Raw genomic sequence first — 18,743 nt, forward strand, 5'->3', positions numbered from 1 at the left:
TTTGTCTCTTGCCCTCAAGTAGCCAGCGAACGGACGCTGTCCGCTTCGCGACCCTGGGATTCCCCAAGACTTTTTGCGGAAGACACGTTTCCTTTGAAAGTGTCTTTATGATGAGGGGGATGACACTGTAAGGCAGATGGCCCCGCTCGAGGCTCATCTTGCCGTGCCAGTCTATTGTCTTAGGTGTGCATCTCATTAGGCACGTCTGTGAGAAGTTGGCCTGGTATATAATGCTCACTAATTCTTAGTGATCACTTTGTACCATGCCAAGCAACCCTTATGATGATGGTTGTAATTCAACCTTGTAGACCAGTTATCCTAGTGTTAACGTGGACAAAGCAGTCTCAGGCTAAACTCTGAAAGGCATGTGAAGCCAGCTGTTATACCATACACAACCCCCTTGAATACCAAATGAAAGGGACACCACACAGATATATATTGAAAATATATATTGATTTATTCACTATAAAATCCCCTGGACTCTTTATGAGCACAGAAACACAAGCGTTAAATCACAAGACAGTTTAAGATACACAAAAGTTGCACAATATGGATGAGTCCTAGGGGCCACCTAAACCATATACTAAGAAAGTGGTATAAGAGATACCAATAGGAAAGGGAACAGGCCTAGGGCCTTGGGAATCGCTGGAGCTATTCGAGACTAGCAGTGACTAAGTCGGGAAAGGCCCGCGGGACTCGGGTGCAGTGTTCAAAGTGCACGCACTTTCCAATGTAAAGTCTATGGTGCGTAAAAAGTACACAAAGTTAGTTTAAAGGCACTTCCGCTGAACCTAGAGGAACAAAACTTAAGACACAGACCCTAGAGGTGTGTACCAGTGTAGGGACACCGGCGTTGCAATGTTACCTCACCCACAGGAAGTGGGTGCACAGGGTCGAAGTGGCGTCGGGTTTTGACACGCAGGTTCTTGGCGCTTGAAGCTGAAGATGCTGCAGGCGATGTGAAGGAGAAGTGTCCGGTGGATCCAAGGGTGGATCTGAAGTGGTGAAGACCTGAAAGCAGAGGGGACAATGTTCAAAGTCACTGACCAGTGACCACCGTGGAACCAGATTGGAACCAGGCGATGTCGGGTGCAAACAGGCATTGTTGGGTAGCTTCTTTCTGCAGCCACGTGGATACCCGGGTCGAGGACGTCCAGGAGTCGGTCACGAGCTGTCCCACGCAGGTTTCTCGCTGTTGGCGGTGTCAGCAACTTGATCGGAGCAAACAGGCCTTGGCAAAGGCAAGCCAGGCAAAAGTTGAAAGATGCTTAACACTCGGACCACCAAGGTCAGAGCGGGTGCTCCTTTTTACAGGAGCTTGGGTAGGTCTGGAGCAACCAGACCTGCTGTGTAAATCGTCAGTTTTGTCACCAAGATGGCCGCTGACCACGTGGCTAGTGGCCGGGAAGGCGCGTCGAGTGGCACAATGCAAAAGGGCCCCACGCAGATCGTGGAGATGCTGGAGGGCTGATCTTCGGTGCAAGGGCTGCTCGGTGGTGGGGGTTCTCAGTCCCCAAAGCACAACATCGAGGATGCCTCAGAAGCTGCGCAGTCAGCTTTTCGAGGGTCTTCCAAGAGGTCCGGTCCCACATCACTCGGTGCCTCCACGGGTCCCTTCTTTGCAGGGACTGTGGATCGGGCTCTGAGAGGTCTGGGAGTCTGGTTCTTGTCGGGCTCTGGGCTCGGGCTCCGGCGAGAGGCGGCGGCAAAGCAGACGTCGAGTTGCTGGTTGGTACCTGTGTTCACAGGGTGGCCACTCCTAGGCCACAAGGGAGATTCTCTTCAGTCTTCTGTGCAGCAGAATGTCGAAGTCCAGTCTTCTTCTTCGTGTAAAGTTGATTCAGGATGATCTGCTGTGCAATGGCACTGCTCCCACTCTTATTCCCAATCTGAGGGGTGGATCACCTACTAGGTCCCTCCTCTGGGAGGAACCAGGAAGGGGGGCGGTTACACCCCCTTTCCTTTGTCCAGTTCCGTGCCAAGCCTGGGTCTGGAAAGTCTCAGGACCGGTTTGGACTGGCCTATGCACGGGGACACCTTGTGTGCCCCGGGCATGTCTGATTCTATTCAGCCCTGTCCTACCCAATACACAAAACCCTGTCTGGGGTGGTGCTCGCACCTCCCAAGGCAGGAAACCCTTTGTCCAGGCCACCATCTGCCGAGTTTCGGTCAGCAGCAGGAGGCCAGACTCGTGTCTGTGGTGGCAGCATCCATTTTGTGATGCTGAGGCTCTGTTTAACTTTAACCGGGGTTAAGGCTATACACATGTCGTGTCCCTCTAGAAGGGTGGAATGCTATCCCCGTCGCCAGAATTGGCGAGGGGATAGTATTCCAATTCGTATGACACCTTACTCGACATGTTTTGATAAAGCCAAACCAAAGTTAGCAAATAACCGCGAGGATTATAATGCACTTAAGAGTATATGGTATGGCAGTATCCCGGAACAGCTTAGGGAGTTGTTCCCGACAGCTGCAGACGGGCTCAGCTCATGCTAGAGCACCATCTCACATATTTCCAAGCACTCTGCCTCCAGGATTGATGAGGCCTTCAATAGGAGTGGCTGATAGGAACATATGTGTCCAGTTTAGGGTTAGGCACAGACATACTGTACCTAAGTAAGAGGTGATTACACCAACTTACCCCAGCTGAGTGATCAGCCAGTTGTGTCAAATATGGAGGCCAGGCCAGGGGTGGCACAATACATGCTGCAGCCCCTGGTAGGCCTTGGATACACCTATGCCCTGGGCACCTATGGTGCACTGATACAGGGGCTCACAAGGTGACCCAGTTCCAATTCGTAATGCACCTAGAGTGCATTGGCAGTAATTTAGAGAGAGAACAGCAGGCTGTGGGTCTGATTAGCAGGCCCACAGCCACATTAAGTCAGAAACCAGTGAAGCAAAAAGCAAAAATTTGGGGTGACCATGGGATAGCAGACCCTACTCTCCTACATAACCCCCCCAAACGCAGGGACATTAGAATAACCTTGACCAGTTGTGTCTTTATGTTCTAAGTGGAAGTACCTGGAGAGACCATCTGCGTTGCCATGGTCAGTCCCTGGGCGGTGCTCCACTGTAAAGTCCATCCCCTGTAGGGAAATGGACCACCTGAGTAGTTTGGGGTTTTCACCCTTCATCTGATTAAGCCATAGGAGGGGCTTATGGTCGGTCTGAATCTTGAAGTGAGTGCCAAACAAGTATGGTCTCAACTTCTTCAGGGCCCACACCACAGCAAAGGCCTCCCTCTCTATAGCTGACCAACGTTTCTCTCTGGGGGTCAGCCTTCTGCTAATGAAAGCAATGGGCTGGTCCTGGCCATCTACATTAAGCTGCGAAAGCACTGCTCCCACTCCCAACTCAGAAGCATCTGTTTTGACAATGAACTCTCTTGAGTAGTCAGGACTCTTCAGGATAGGTGCAGAGCACATGGCCTTCTTCAGGTCATCAAATGCCTTTTGACAGATTTCTGTCCACTGAACCTTTTTGGGCATCTTCTTGGATGTCAGATCATTAAGAGGAGTCACAATGGACCCATAGTTCTTAACAAACTTCCTGTAGTACCCAGTCAGGCCCAAGAAAGCTCTGACCTGAGTCTGGGTGGTTGGAGGGGACCAGTCCTTGATGGTCTGGATCTTACTCTCCAGTGGTTGAACTTGGCCTCCACCTACAAGGTGGCCCAGGTATACAACCTTACTCTGCCCTATCTGGCACTTGGTTGCCTTGATAGTGAGGCCTGCCTTCTGCAGAGCCTCAAGCACTTCCTTCAGGTGGACCAGGTGATCCTCCCAGGTGGAGCTAAAGACAGCAATATCATCCAGATAAGCTGCACAAAAGTCATCCAACCCAGTAAGGACTTGATTCACCAACCTTTGGAAGGTGGCAGGTGCATTTTTCAAACCAAAGGGCATCACCACAAACTGATAATGCCCACTAGGGGTAGAAAATGCTGTTTTGGCTTTAGACTCCTCAGCTAACCTGATTTTCCGGTAGCCAGCTGTCAAGTCAAATGTGTTCAAATATTTGGCAGAAGCCAACTTTTCAATGAGCTCATCTGCCCTTGGAATAGGGTGTGCATCTGTCCTGGTGACAGCATTGAGTCCTCTGTAATCCACACAAAACCTCATCTCTCTCTTGCCATCTTTGGTGTGAGGTTTGGGGACCAGAACCACTGGGCTAGCCCAGGGGCTCTCTGAAGGCTCAATGACACCTAATTCCAGCATCTTTTGCACCTCAGTCTTTATACAGTCCCTGGCGTGGTCAGGTTGCCTGTAAATCTTGCTCTTTACAGGAAGACTGTCACCAGTGTCCACCACATGTGTACACCAGTTAGTCTGACTGGGTGTCAAGGAGATCATATGCCTGTATGCCTGTAGAACTTGTCTGCAGTCATGTTGCTGATGTTCAGTGAGGCTGCCACCTAAGGCCACACCATCAACTGAGCCATCCTCAGGGTTCTGAGTGAGCAGGTCTGGGAGAGGGTCACTCTCTTCCTCCTGTCCCTCATCTGTAGCCATGAGCAAGCCCATGTCTGCCCTGCTGACATATGCCTTCAATCTGTTCACATGGAGCACCCTGTGGGGGCTCCTGGGAGTTCCTAGATCCACCAAGTAGGTAACCTCTCCCTTCTTCTCCAGAATTGTATGGGGTCCAGACCACTTGTCTTGGAGTGCTGCTGGGGCCACTGGCTCCAACACCCATACCTTCTGTCCAGGCTGAAATTCAACAAGGACAGCCTTTTGGTCATGCCAAGCTTTCTGTAATTCTTGGCTAGCCTCAAGGTTTTTGGATGCCTTTTCCATGTACTCTGCCATCCTGGAGCGGAGACCAAGTACATAGTCCACTATGTCTTGCTTAGGCTTTTTGAGAGGTAACTCCCATCCTTCCTTCACCAGACACAGGGGTCCTCTTACAGGGTGCCCAAACAACAATTCAAAGGGGCTGGAGCCAACCCCCTTTTGAGGGACCTCTCTGTAAGCGAACAAAAGGCAGGGCAGTAGGAAGTCCCATCTTCGCCTGAGCTTTTCAGGTAATCCTTTAATCATGCCCTTTAGGGTCTTGTTGAACCTCTCAACAAGCCCATTGCATTGTGGGTGATAAGGAGTGGTGAACTTGTAGTTAACACCACATTCCTTCCACATAGCTGTCAAATATCCTGACATGAAGTTGGCACCTCTATCAGATATTACCTCCTTAGGAAGCCCCACTCTGGAGAAAACTCCAAGTAAGGCCCTGGCCACAACAGGAGCTGTTGTGGTCCTAAGTGGAATTGCCTCTGGGTACCTGGTGGCATGATCCACTACCACCAGTATGAATCTGTGCCCAGATGCTGTAGGGGGATCCATTGGACCAACAATATCCATCCCCACTCTTTCAAAGGGAACCCCCACCACAGGTAGTGGTATCAGGGGGGCCTTTGTTGTTCCACCTGCTTTACCACTGGCTTGGCAGGTTTCACAGGAGCGACAAAACTCCTTGGTGTCTTCAGACATGTGAGGCCAGTGAAAGTGAGGGACAAGCCTGTCCCAGGTCTTGTTCTGGCCTAAGTGTCCTGCTAGAGGAATATCATGGGCTAAGGTGAGAAGGAAACCCCTAAATTGCAGAGGTATAACCAACCTCCTGGTTGCACCAGGCTTGGGGTCTCTACCCTCTGTGTAAAGGAGTCCTTCATCCCAATAAACTTTATGGGCACCTTCAGCATTCCCAGCAGCCTCAGCAGCAGCCTGCTGTCTGAGGGGTTCAAGAGAAGGACAGGTTAACTGAGCCTGTCCAAAGTCTGCCCTAGAAGGTCCCCCTGTCCCCAGAAACTCAACCTGATCAGGTTCAAGTTCTTCAGAGACAGTTCCTTCAGGGGTCTCAAGATCAGTTTCCTGTGAAGCCTGATCCTCACTTGTAGGCAGTTGGGAAGGCGCAGCCTTAACCCTCCTGTTCTTCTTCTTGGAAGGTGCTTGGTCCATTGTTCCAGGATCCAAGACCTGAGGTTCAGAGAGGCACTTTTTGGCCTGTGACCTGGTCACAGCAAGGACATGTGATGATATCCCTAACATCTCTGCATGAGTCCTGTACTCAACTTCTGACCATAGAGAGTTCTCCAGGTCATTGCCCAACAAACATTCTACTGGGAGATCAGCACTAACCACAACTTTCTTTAGGCCAGTTACCCCTCCCCAGGAAAAGTTAACAAGTGCCACGCTATGTGTAGTAGTGACATTGCTGGCATTGGTCACCAGGTAATCATCGCCTGGCATGTATTGTCCAGGGTCCACAAAGTTAGGTGTCACCATAGTGACACTGGCACATGTGTCCCTGTAAGCTTGAGCCACTTTATTGTTGATCAAAGGTGTCTGTCTGTATTTGCCCAGGTTACTGGGACTTATGTCAGGGGTCAAATCTATGTCCCCTTCACAAATCAGAACAGCCTGTGTAAGGGTTCTGAATAGGTCAGAATCTCCTTCAGTTCCCAAAGTGATACCCACTAATCCCTTGGTTTGAGGACCAGCACTGCTAACTGTACTAGTGGGTGCAGGTGCCTTAGGGGCTGCAGTGCTGGGGGCTCCACCCTTTTTACACTCACTTGTCCAGTGAGAGGTGTTCTTACAAGTTTTACACCAGGGTTTCTTCTGACCTTCTTTCTTCTTCTTCTTGGAAGTTTGGGACCCACCCTCTGTCTCAGTTTGGGGCCCTGTTGAAGACTTCTGGTCTTTAGATTTCTGCTCCCCACCCTTCTGGTCCGTTTTCTTCTGGTCACCACCCTGGTTCTGGTTCTGGTTCTTTTGCTTAACTCTGGTTCTTACCCATTTATCTGCCCTCTTTCCCAATTCTTGGGGAGAGGTCAAATCTGAGTCAACCAAATGTTGATGCAACTGCTGGTTCTGACAATTATTTAAAATTTGTTCTCTCATCAGCAAATTATACAATCCTTCATAGTCTGTAACCTTGCTTCCCAGCAACCATCCCTCCAGAGCCTTAGTGGCACACTCAACAAATTCAGACCAGTCCTGAGTCTGTGTCTTCTGGGTATCTCTGAACATTAACCTGTACTGTTCAGTGGTTAAGCCTAACCCATCAATCAGAGCACTCTTCAGGACCAGGTAGTTTCTAGAATCCCCATCACTAACTGTGAGGAGTCTGTCTCGGCCTCTACCTTCAAAGGAGAGCCACAAGATTGCTGCCCACTGCTCCTGAGGGATCTGCTGTACTCTGCAGGCTCTCTCCATTGCAGTAATCCATTTATGGATATCATCCCCAGCTTTGTAGGGGTGCACAATCTTACTCAGGTTTCTGTTATCAAAAGACCTGTCTTTATCCTTGTGGATATTGCTGCCACCAGTGGGTTCTATTACCCCACTCTCTCTAGGCTGTCTTGCTCTAGCAAGTTTCTCTTGGGCCAGGGCAACTTCTAACTCTTGTCTCTGGATCCTCAAAGCAGCCCCTCTCATTTTGGCCTCATGTTCCCTTCTCTGAGGGCTAGTCATCTCTCTTCAAGAGTGACCATGAGAGCCTCTAGAAGCATGGGAGTTGTCAGAGTCACCTGAGTGAGTCCTTCTCCTCCTAGGCCTCTGGTTAAGTCCACCTGGGGGTCTGAATGGGTTGTTACCTGATTCATTCCCAAGTAAGCTTAAGTTAGCCTGGTTCAGTCTACTGACCAGCACCTGACTATTTCTGTCATCATCTGACTCACTGCTTTCCACCTCTTCCTCTTCCTCCTCTTCCTCCTCCTCATCTACCTGAGGATCTCCAGTGATGGGGGCTTCCTCATCTACTAGGATGATAGGACCAGGGGTGTCTACAGTGTCATCCTCTGAAGGATGGCCTCCTTCAGCATTCCCTGTGGGGTCTGCCTTAGAGGTCTTTAGAGTCTCAGACTGATCCAAGATCTCTCTTAGGTGGTCTGTAGTAGGGGATGGCCCTGTCTTCAGACCCCTTAAGACACAAAGCTGTCTTAATTCCTTAAAGGAAAAAATAGCACATTTGGATGGTGCCCTTGGAGGGTCACTCTCAACAGGAGTAAGTCCACTGGACCCCTCTGCTCCAGGCATTGCTCTAGTGTGGGTGGATGTGTTGCAATCTACCTACACTGGTGTTTACCTACTAAACCTATCTAGTAGTTGTAGCTAGGGTGTGCTACTCCCTTTGCTCTACAACAACTAAGTTCAGTAGAACTTATGTATACTAGTCTTGTTTTATATGTACCTAACAGGTACCTGTATGATCTTTCAAATGATAATCTCAAAGATTGTAATGGTAAAACAACAGCAAGCTCAGATCCCAATCCGCTGCTCACCAATGTGAGAAGTTGGCCTGGTATATAATGCTCACTAATTCTTAGTGATCACTTTGTACCATGCCAAGCAACCCTTATGATGATGGTTGTAATTCAACCTTGTAGACCAGTTATCCTAGTGGTAACGTGGACAAAGCAGTCTTAGGCTAAACTCTGAAAGGCATGTGAAGCCAGCTGTTATACCATACACAACCCCCTTGAATACCAAATGAAAGGGACCCCACACAGATATATATTGAAAATATATATTGATTTATTCACTATAAAATCCCCTGGACTCTTTATGAGCACAGAAACACAAGCGTTAAATCACAAGACAGTTTAAGATACACAAAAGTTGCACAATATGGATGAGTCCTAGGGGCCACCTAAACCATATACTAAGAAAGTGGTATAAGAGATACCAATAGGAAAGGGAACAGGCCTAGGGCCTTGGGAATCGCTGGAGCTATTCGAGACTAGCAGTGACTAAGTCGGGAAAGGCCCGCGGGACTCGGGTGCAGTGTTCAAAGTGCACGCACTTTCCAATGTAAAATCTATGGTGCGTAAAAAGTACACAAAGTTAGTTTAAAGGCACTTCCGCTGAACCTAGAGGAACAAAACTTAAGACACAGACCCTAGAGGTGTGTACCAGTGTAGGGACACCGGCGTTGCAATGTTACCTCACCCACAGGAAGTGGGTGCACAGGGTCGAAGTGGCGTCGGGTTTTGACACGCAGGTTCTTGGCGCTTGAAGCTGAAGATGCTGCAGGCGATGTGAAGGAGAAGTGTCCGGTGGATCCAAGGGTGGATCTGAAGTGGTGAAGACCTGAAAGTAGAGGGGACAATGTTCAAAGTCACTGACCAGTGACCACCGTGGAACCAGATTGGAACCAGGCGATGTCGGGTGCAAACAGGCGTTGTCGGGTAGCTTCTTTCTGCAGCCACGTGGATACCCGGGGTCGAGGACGTCCAGGAGTCGGTCACGAGCTGTCCCACGCAGGCTTCTCGCTGTTGCCGGTGTCGGCAACTTGATCGGAGCAAACAGGCCTTGGCAAAGGCAAGCCAGGCAGAAGTTGAAAGATGCTTAACACTCGGACCAGCAAGGTCAGAGCGGGTGCTCCTTTTTACAGGAGCTTGGGTAGGTCTGGAGCAACCAGACCTGCTGTGTAAATCATCGGTTTCGTCGCCAAGATGGCCGCTGACCACGTGGCTAGTGGCCGGGATGGCGCGTCGAGTGGCACAATGCAAAAGGGCCCCACGCAGATCGTGGAGATGCTGGAGGGCTGATCTTCGGTACAAGGGCTGCTCGGTGGTGGGGGTTCTCAGTCCCCAAAGCACAACATCGAGGATGCCTCAGAAGCTGTGCAGTCAGCTTTTTGAGTGTCTTCCAAGAGGTCCGGTCCCACGTCACTCAGTGCCTCCACGGGTCCCTTCTTTGCAGAGACTGTGGATCGGGCTCTGAGAGGTCTGGGAGTCTGGTTCTTGTTGGGCTCTGGGCTCGGGCTCCGGCGGGAGGCGGCAGCAAAGCAGACGTCGAGTTGCTGGTTGATACCTGTGTTCACAGGGTGGCCACTCCTAGGCCACAAGGGAGATTCTCTTCAGTCTTCTGTGCAGCAGAATGTCGAAGTCCAGTCTTCTTCTTCGTGTAAAGTTGATTCAGGATGATCTGCTGTGCAATGGCACTGCTCCCACTCTTATTCCCAATCTGAGGGGTGGATCACCTACTAGGTCCCTTCTCTGGGAGGAACCAGGAAGGGGGCGGTTACACCCCCTTTCTTTTGTCCAGTTCCGTGCCAAGCCTGGGTCTGGAAAGTCCCAGGACCGGTTTGGACTGGCCTATGCACGGGGACACCTTGTGTGCCCCGGGCATGTCTGATTCTATTCAGCCCTGTCCTACCCAATACACAAAACCCTGTCTGGCGTGGTGCTCGCACCTCCCAAGGCAGGAAACCCTTTGTCCAGGCCACCATCTGCCGAGTTTCGGTCAGCAGCAGGAGGCCAGACTCGTGTCTGTGGTGGCAGCATCCATTTTGTGATGCTGAGGCTCTGTTTAACTTTAACCGGGGTTAAGGCTACACACATGTCGTGTCCCTCTAGAAGGGTGGAATGCTATCCCCGTTGCCAGAATTGGCGAGGGGATAGTATTCCAATTCGTATGACACCTTACTCGACATGTTTTGATAAAGCCAAACCAAAGTTAGCAAATAACCGCGAGGATTATAATGCACTTAAGAGTATATGGTATGGCAGTATCCCGGAACAGCTTAGGGAGTTGTTCCCGACAGCTGCAGACGGGCTCAGCTCATGCTAGAGCACCATCTCACATATTTCCAAGCACTCTGCCTCCAGGATTGATGAGGCCTTCCATAGGAGTGGCTGATAGGAACATATGTGTCCAGTTTAGGGTTAGGCACAGACATACTGTACCTAAGTAAGAGGTGATTACACCAACTTACCCCAGCCGAGTGATCAGCCAGTTGTGTCAAATATGGAGGCCAGGCCAGGGGTGGCACAATACATGCCACAGCCCCTGGTAGGCCTTGGATACACCTATGCCCTGGGCACCTATGGTGCACTGATACAGGGGCTCACAAGGTGACCCAGTTCCAATTCGTAATGCACCTAGAGTGCATTGGCAGTAATTTAGAGAGAGAACAGCAGGCTGTGGGTCTGATTAGCAGGCCCACAGCCACATTAAGTCAGAAACCAGTGAAGCAAAAAGCAAAAATTTGGGGTGACCATAGGATAGCAGATCCTACTCTCCTACAACGTCCCTTTGATGCCTGCAGCTCGTGTTTCCCGATACCACCCCTTTTACACCCTTTCCGATCTCCCCACTGTTTCTGCCTTCATCTACACCTGTTTCTGTTCCTTCTTCGATCTGTTTACTGCTGATTGGAATGTACTAATGGTGGGAAGATGGGTTTTTACAGTTGGGAACCACCGAATGTTTCTGTACTTATGTTCCGGGCCCTGAATACATGAAAGCGACCCCTTTTTGTCTTTACGATGGGAACCAAGTTGTAAACCTTTGTGTATCATGTTAATCTATGAGAGAAACTTGTATAAAAGGAGCGACCCACAGTAGCAATTTGAATCAGGCTCCGTGAACCTACATGTGATGTACTTCTCGTGACTTCTGTGTTCCCTGCAGTAATAAACCTCGAATCTTTGACGTCGAAGGAAGTGTCCCGTGTCTCTGTCATTTGTACGCCGGAACAGGTTACCCACGAAGGTTTCAGGTGTTGTCCCCTGGCACCGCTGGGTCTTAGAAAAACCCAGTCCTTCAACAGGTAGAGGGAGTAAAACATATAAAACGACTAAGACAAAGAGAGTGTATAATATGTTGAAAGACAGAAAAAAGATGTAATAGGGAGAGGGAGTAAGTCAAAAAAAGGCAGTAAGTCAAAAAAAGGATGTAACAGGGTGTAAAACAGAGAGAGGGTGTAACAGGAAGTAACACAGATAGAGGGTGTTAGAAGAGAAAAGGTTGTAAAAGAGACTAAAACAGAGAAAGCCTGTAAAGGAAGAGACAGAGAGTAAGTTTGAGAGAGGCTGTAAGAGGAAGTAAATCAGAGACAGGATGTTACAAGAAGTAGGTCAGACAGAGGGTGTAACAGGAAGAGAGAAAAAAAGTCAGAAAGAGAAAGAGAGATGGTATACAACAGAGAAAAGGTGTAATAGGGAGTAACTCAAGGCTAGAATATTACAAAGAAAAAGGTTGATTAGATAGTATCTGCATGATTCAAAAAATATATTAGCACATTTCACAATCATGTCATCTATGTTCCCTCAGATTAGTCATATTTATGGATAATGCTTGGTTTAAACATTTTGTTGCATAGACAAATTGTCTTTTGTGAAATAGTGAAGTTTCAGTAGTGAAATTGAATGCTTGTACATAGGACCTGTGCTGTGTTTCTAAAATGTAATTTTAAAAACGACTTGGGGTAATTGAATGGCTTTTATATTTTTCATAAGGAATTAATAGTGTCTTCCTCATTAAATAAATATATTTGAACCTTTTACAATGATGTCATCTGCATTACCTCAGATTAGGAAACAGATTGAGCTTCTTTCTTGTTGGTTTGTGTCATGTTTTTTGATAATGCTTGGTAAAAAGATTTTGCTGCATAGAGGAATTGTATTATGTAAAATTGAGAAGTTTCACTAGTGACCTGGAATGCTTGTACATACGGCCTGTGCTGTGTTTGAAAAATCCTCTATCTTGCAAATGTTGATAGCATTAGCAAGCATTATCAAAAAGCAAGACACAAACCAACAGCAAAGAAACTGAGGGCCTTATTTATGAAGGCCTTGCGCCACCGGTGCGTCACTTTTTTCCCATGTTAAAAGTGACGCACCGGCGGCACAAAGCAATCATAAATAAGGCCCAAATGTAAATACCATTGATTTGTCCCCAAAATCGTTTTTTGAATAAGATTTTAGAAACACAGTGCAGGTCCTATGTACAAGCATTCAATTTCACTACTGAAACCTCACTGTTTCACAAAATACAAATCCTCTATCTTGCAAATGTTGATAGCAAGCATTATCAAAAAGCAAGACACAAACCAACAGCAAAGAAACTCAAGGCCTTATTTATGAAGGCCTTGCGACACCGGTGCGTCACTTTTTTCCCATGTTAAAAGTGACGCACCGGCGGCACAAGGCAATCATAAATAAGGCCCAAATGTAAATACCATTGATTTGCCCCCCAAATCGTTTTTTGAATAATATTTTAGAAACACAGCGCAGGTCGTATGTACAAGCATTCAATTTCACTACTGAAACCTCACTGTTTCACAAAATACAAATTCTCTATCTTGCAAATGTTGATAGCAAGCATTATCAAAAAGCAAGACACAATCCAACAGCAAAGAAACTCAGGGCCTTATTTATAAAGGCCTTGCGCCACCGGTGCGTCACTTTTTTCCCATGTTAAAAGTGATGCACCGGCGGCACAAGGCAATCATAAATAAGGCCCAAATGTAAATACCATTGATTTGCCCCCAACATCGTTTTTTGAATAACATTTTAGAAACACAGCGCAGGTCCTTTGTACAAGCATTCAATTTCACTACTGAAACCTCACTGTTTCACAAAATACAAATCCTCTATCTTGCAAATGTTGTTAGCAAGCATTATCAAAAAGCAAGACACAAACCAACAGCAAAGAAACTCAGGGCCTTATTTATGAAGGCCTTGCGCCACCGGTGCGTCACTTTTTTCCCATGTTAAAAGTGACGCACCGGAGGCACATGGCAATCATAAATAAGGCCCAAATGTAAATACCATTGATTTGCCCCCAATATCGTTTTTGGAATAACATTTTAGAAACACAGCGCAGGTCCTATGTACAAGCATTCCATGTCACTAGAGAAACTTCTCAATTTAACATAATGCAATTCCCACATGCTGCAAAACCTATTTACCAAGCATAATACAAAAACATGACACAAACGAACCAGAAAGAAACTCAATCTGCATCCTAATCTTAGATAGTGCAGGTGCAATCATTGTAAAAGGTTCAAATATATTTATTTAATGAGGCAAACACTAATAATTCCTTCTCAAAATATAAAAGGCATTCAATTACACCAAAATCGTTTTTAAAATAACATTTTAGAAACACAGCACAGGTCCTATGTACAAGCATTCCATGTCACTAGAGAAACTTCTCAATTTTACATAATGCAATTCCCCTATGCTGCAAAACCTATTTACCAAGCATTTTCCAAAAACATGACACAAACCAACCAGAAAGAAGCTCAATCTGCATCCTAATCTGAGGTAATGGAGGTGACATCATTGTAAAAGGTTCAAATATATTTATTTATTGAGGCAAGCACTAATAATTCATTCTCACAAATATAAAAAGCATGCATTTAGCCCAAAATCGTTTTTTAAATAACATTTTAGAAACACAGCACAGGTCCTATATACCAGCATGCAATTTCAGTACTAAAAATTCACTATTTCACAAAATACAATTCCTCTATGTATTAAAATGTTTTAACCAAGCATTATCAAAAAACATGACACAAAACAACATAAATAAAAATCTGCTTCCAAATCTTCTCTATCGAGCATACACGTCTCTATCTAAATTAAATGAATCTTTTCTTACCTTTACAAATGCTTTGGGAGATAGAGAACAATGTCAGACACACACACCAATTTTTCTTTAGCAGAGCAAAAGGTATGCATTCCACACACTGCAACCATGACTGGCACAGATAAGCCTCATTTCAAAACTCTTCCCTCACTATTTTCAAATCAACACCCTTCCCCCCTCAGCCCTTTCTATCTGTTACCATAGCAAGTCCCTCCTTACTGAACTCTCAGTTTCAAAAGTTTATTCTACAATGTTGCAAATGAACTAAGCAAGGATGTTTGACCTCTCAATACACCAGCTTATCCGATGAAATGTTTCTTTAATTGACTTTTTCTTAACCATTCAAATTGCTTCTTTCACAAAACACAACCATGCACCCTAACTTTTAGTTTTCAACTATCTGAATCCACCAATCATTGCGTGTGATTCAAGAGCAGTGAAACTCCACAATTATTTTTGGGTAAACTCCTACTGTTCCAACTGCCATTTCATTCCCACACTTCATCTGACTGCACCAGAACATTCTCTCATCATGTATTCTGTGTGGAGTATTGGACATAGCTACATCAACTGGGCTTAAAGGTATGCAGCTAGCAGAAATTTTCATAATCTTGATTTAACAAATGTGGAAATCAAGTGGATTGTCCAGAGAGGATTGAGATGTCACCAATTGATACCATTGGTGAAAACCTTTTTGCATCTGCCAAACCCTGACCTCTTAATAGTGCACTGTGGAGGAAATGACTTGGGCACTTTGACTGGTGTAGGTCTGGAAATGCTTTTAAAGAACACCTTTGATCAATTGATGACACTTGTTCCACAAACTGCCTTGGTATATTCCAATATATGTCAAAGACAGAAATGGAACTGGGCCAACCAATTTTGTCCACAATTTGAAAAAGCACGGAAACATGTGAATAAATCTGTTTCTGCTTACATGAGAGACTATTGGAAAGGGGCGACCACTCGGTCCCCCCGAACGTATGGTCGGGTGCCCCGATCCCCCCGGGAAGCCATTTTGGGCGGGAGGCGTGTCACGGCTGGTATGCCCGAAGCGGCGTAGCCGGGGCGCGCCTTTTCCCGCCCAAGAGGGGTTGTCCTAGACACCTACACCGTTGGCCACGCCCTGTAGGCGGTCGGAGGAGGGTCCACGCCCTCCCGGAGAAGAATAAATGGAGCAGCAATCCAAGAAAGCATCCTCTTGTTCCTGTGCTTGGAAGCTGCACCTCCTCGTTGCACGTGAGCCCTTGACGGAACAAGAGCCAATTTTGAGAATTAAATTTTGTGTTTCTTCTTTCAGCGAGTTCGAAGCTTCCTGACTTAGACGATGCCTGGCAAGAAGGTCGGAAAGAGGGTTGGAACCGACCAGATGCTTCGTATGCTGATGAAGGACATGGCGGACATGAAGAAGCAGATGGCGGCAATGAATGGTGCGGGTGGACCAAAGAGAGTCATCGGACCAGCATTGCCGGGAGTAGTCCCTAACGGGAGAGGTAGAAGGGCCAAGAAGGGGGCATCGGGTGGGGAGGCCCCGGTTCCCGAATCACCTCCAGCGAACCCGGTCACCCCGATCGAGGCCCCAGTTCCGGTCCCGAACGCGGGACAACCGATCCCTGTGGTGGTCACTCCTGTGAACGAGGAAGATATGCCTCCTGAGCTGGCTGCCCAGTTGGCGGCATGGTTGGGCAGAGAGAATGAGGGGGCCACGGCTGAAGAAGCCAGGTCGATAATGAAGCAGTTGCTGCAATCGAAAGATGCTGCGAAGGCACCGTGTCCTCTTGTTTACCCGCAGGTTCCCGTGGAACAACCAGTATCGGGCGTGGGTTCGGCAGCGACAACGGTCACAGCTACCGGTTCAGGTAAGCAGCCATTGCCGATGGCGGGGGAGGGATCGGTACCCTCAAGGAGGGAAAAGTCGTTCAACATATCCCGATTGATGTGAAAGAAAGGATTTGGGCGGATAAATATGTGAACATGTTTTCCTTGTTGACCGATCACTATGAGATTGAGCATGTAAAAAACCAGAAAGAGTTTTTGCATCCTAGTGTATGGCGCGCAAAGATGGCGGGTTTCAGAGTAGATGAAACGATCGCCAATTGGGCCAGAGCGTTTGGTATGTTCACTGCAATTATGGGGGAACGTAGGCCTGAATTATTGGTGGAATTGGCCGTTTATCAGACACGTATCATGGAATTTTATTAAACGTACGGGGGTAATCAATGGTGTTGTTATGATAGCATATTTCGTAAGTCCAAGGAGCACGACTCATCCTTGACGTGGGATTGTTTCGACTCCATTTCCTGGCAAAAAATTGAGAGGTCGAGCACGGCGAAGTCGCCTTCTTTAGGCGGGAACGGGGTTGAGCCTTCCCGCCATTCTTCGGGGGCGCCCTTTCGGGCGGGTACAAGCAGTGATCAGAGCACAAAGTATAATGGCAACTCGGGTAAGAAAGGGGTCTGCTGGAGCTTTAACAGAGGCAAGTGTTCTAGGCCACAGGGATCTTGCAGGTTCAGGCATGAATGTGCAGGGTGCGGACAGTCCTCGCACCCCGAGAGTACGTGCAGAGCCAAGACTGGTGATACGGGAGGTAGAGGAGGCGCCAAACAGGTCTAAAATAGACCGAGGGGCGCCATTACCTACCCCTGTTTATATCATGGCACTGATCCCTTGACTGAACGAATACCCTGATCATATCTCCGCCGGGGTGTTGCGAGACGGTTTCTCATATGGTTTCCGCATCCCGGCGGGGGATTTTCGGGGGGAAGCACAATGTAAGAACCAACTATCGGTTCAGCAGAATACGGCGGTGGTGCAGGCAAAGATTGGGAAAGAAGTGGCCCGAGGACTGGTTGCTGGACCATTTGACATACCACCAGTTGGCGATTTTGTTTGTTCACCTTTGGGAGTGGTCCCCAAAAAGGACCCGGGGGAGTTCAGGTTAATACACAATTTGTCGGCTCCTAGGGGTCTTTCGGTGAACGATGCGATTGACCCGGGAGTTTGTTCGGTGCGGTACGCATCCTTTGATGAGGCCGTCGCCATTTTGAATCGCCTGGGGCCCGGAGCGCTGATGGCTAAATCAGATATCGAGTCAGCGTTCCGGTTGCTCCCGGTACACCCAGATGATCAGCGTCTCCTAGGTTTTATGTTTCAAGGACGCTATTACATGGATAAATGTATGCTAATGGGTTGCTCCATCTCTTGTGCGTATTTTGAGAAAATCAGTAGTTTTTTGCAATGGGCTTTCACAAGAGCCACGGGCTTTACACATGTTATGCATTATCTTGATGATTTTCTGTTTCTGGGGGCAGCCGGGGATACGGAATGTGCACAGGCCTTGAGGGAATTCTGTAATCTTATGAAGGTATTTGGCGTGCCACTGGCACCAGGTAAGACGGTAGGGCCATCTACTACACTCGAGTTTCTGGGAATTGAGCTCGATTCTGTAGAGGGGTGCTTCCGCTTGCCCAAAGAGAAGGTGATGAAATTCAGGGCCTCGCTCAAAATATGTCTCGGCGAGAGAAAAGTAACTCTCCATCAGTTACAACAGGCTGTGGGTCAGCTTAACTTTGCCCTGAGAGTAATACCGATGGCTCTCCCCTTTTCCCGTTCTATCGCACAAGCCATGGTGGGCCTCAAGGAAGGGCACCACCGCACAAGACTGTCAACAGAGGTTCGCCAGGATATGCGCATATGGCTGGCATTTCTGGCGGATTTCAACGGTCGTGTTGTGTGGACCGATCCACCAGTTTCCTCGGAAGAACTGGGGTTGTGGACCGACTCGGCAGGGAGTGTAGGTTTTGGCGCCATATTCGGCAATCAATGGTCGGCACGAACCTGGCCTGAATGGTGGCACGATAATGGACTCACTGGTAACATTGGGTTTCTGGAGCTGTTCCCCATTCTGGTGGCCTTGAAAACTTGGCCAGAGGGGTTTCGTGATCGCTCTGTGGTGTTCTGGTCTGATAATATGACCGTGGTTGAGTGTATCAATAATCAGGCAGCACGCTGCAGATGGATTTTGAGATTGCTGAAGGAAATTGTCCTGCTATGTATGAGACTAAACGTCCACTTTAGGGCAAGACACGTGCCAGGGGTACTAAACCAGGCAGCTGATGCGCTCTCTCGTTCCCATATGCAGGCCTTCCGGGGCTTTCTGCCCTCAGCCGACTCGGTGGCGGCACCATTTCCCGAAGCTCTCTGGTCTCTCGGTGCCCCGGATTACAAAACCTCGTGGGAGAGAGTCTAGCACCAAGGACAAGGAAGGCATATGAAGGGGCGTTCCGTTCCTATTGGTCCTTTTTGGGTTTAGCTAGGGGGAGCACTGGGGGCAGGAGGAGTATGTCCTGAAATTTCTGGTAT

This window comes from Lissotriton vulgaris, chromosome 5 (genome assembly GCF_964263255.1).
Source record: "Lissotriton vulgaris chromosome 5, aLisVul1.2, whole genome shotgun sequence".
In the NCBI taxonomy this organism is placed as follows: Eukaryota; Metazoa; Chordata; class Amphibia; order Caudata; family Salamandridae; genus Lissotriton; species Lissotriton vulgaris.